Raw genomic sequence first — 1714 nt, 5'->3', positions numbered from 1 at the left:
TTCGCTTTCTCTTTGAAAAGTAAAAGAAAAATTCCTTCATTGGTATACAATTTCCACACCACCCCCCTCCACCGCCCCGAGTATACTCCATTATGCAACCTTCATTGTGGACTCTTGTCATAACCATAATACCCAATCACATATCGCTTTTAAACAGTTCTCTCCCTTATCTGTTTCAATGCAGTATACATAATTTATCCAGTTTTTCTCAGTCTCATCCCAACCCCAATGTCAGTCCCATTCTACAACAGTGGCACTATGCAGAATTTGTTTCACTCAGCATAATGTTCTCCAGGGTCACCCATTTTGAATAATATTGCATGAGTTCCTTGTTTTTCAACGCAGTGTAGTATTCCATTGTGTGAATATACCAGAGCTTCTCTATTCATTCTTTTGTTGATGGACACTTAGTTTGTTTCCAACTCTTTGCTATTGTGAACAAAGCCACGATAAACATGAGTGTGCATATATCTGCCTGGGTCAATTTAAGGGCCTCTTTAAATACATACAGATTCTGCGATAATGTGAGGACTTTTGTTTTGAATGATGTTGAATTCAGAGAAGTGACAGAGCTTATTAAAGTGGATAAAGTGAAAATTGTAGCCTGTAATGGTAAAAATACTGCCTCCAATACTACAGAATTAAAGAGGCGAAATGGCTTTTATATGTCATCCTCTGTCATCACTCTTAGCTTTTTGAAGAGAAACTTACCAGACTCCATTGTACTGTGCTGTCAGAGAATTCCATAGAAAGAGTTCATAACTTTGAAGCGGCTTCTACTCACTTATTACGGTTGTTGCTATTGTTATGTGCTGTGAAGTCACTTGCGACTCATAGCGACCCTATGTACAACAGCCCTAAACTCTGCTCTGTCCTGTGCCAATCACACTGTCTCTGATACCCCCATCCCGATTACCCCAGTCACTGAATCAATCCACCTCGTAGAGGGCCTTCCCATCCTGCACTGTCCCTCCACCCTCCCAAGGACCAATCTCTCCTTACAACATGTCCAAAGTATGTTAGGCAGAGCCTCAGAATCCTTGCCTCCAAGGAGCCACCCGGTTTAACCCTTTTCAGAATGAATCTGTTTTCCTAGCAGTCCGTGGTACCCTCAATACTCTTCTCCAACACCACAGCTCAAAGGCATCAATTCTCCTTCTGTAGCATGAAGAAACCCCATTTTTAAAAAAAAATAGCAAATCATAAGTTACCTTCCTATAAACATTCTTTAATAAATCAGCTTTAACACATTAAAATAATGTTCTTTTGAACAGATTTTTAAACAAATATTAAACCTTTCAAATGTTTTGTCATCTTACATTTCTTCAATATTTAGTATCAAGTGAACATACAGAAGAGTCACCTCCCCCCACCTTTGGTCTTTTTAAAAAAAATTCTTTTTCCATTCACATTGTGTTTCTTATAATCGTTCCTATGCATTATGTCTTTTAAAATTTTTCACCATTGATGCCCACTATTACCCCATCTTTTCAGATTTCCACAGAATCTTTCCTAATTTCTTCACCCCCTCCCTTCATCCATCAAACTCTGTGACCTGCAGATTCCTTCACCCCTCCTCAGACTCCCTGCCACCTCTCCTTCCCTCTTTGGATATCCATACATATTTTATTTTTTATCCTTCTGTTTTTACAATGATGTCCTTATGCAGTGTTTATTCTTATAAGATTGAGTTAGTTCACTCAAAATAATGCCC

The 1714-nt window shown here is 38.8% G+C and overlaps 1 pseudogene; it reads left to right on the top strand.

Annotated features, from left to right (window-relative positions):
* Positions 1–749, top strand: part of LOC102866133 — a 1894-nt pseudogene extending 1145 nt beyond the window's left edge.
* The last annotated feature ends 965 nt before the right edge of the window (positions 750–1714 follow it).

The sequence above is a fragment of the Elephantulus edwardii genome, unplaced genomic scaffold, assembly GCF_000299155.1.
Source record: "Elephantulus edwardii isolate Elephantulus edwardi_28Jun2011 unplaced genomic scaffold, EleEdw1.0 scaffold00184, whole genome shotgun sequence".
Classification (NCBI taxonomy): Eukaryota; Metazoa; Chordata; class Mammalia; order Macroscelidea; family Macroscelididae; genus Elephantulus; species Elephantulus edwardii.
The sequence above is the reverse complement of the archived record's forward strand: the minus strand, read 5'-3'. Positions and strand labels throughout refer to the sequence as shown.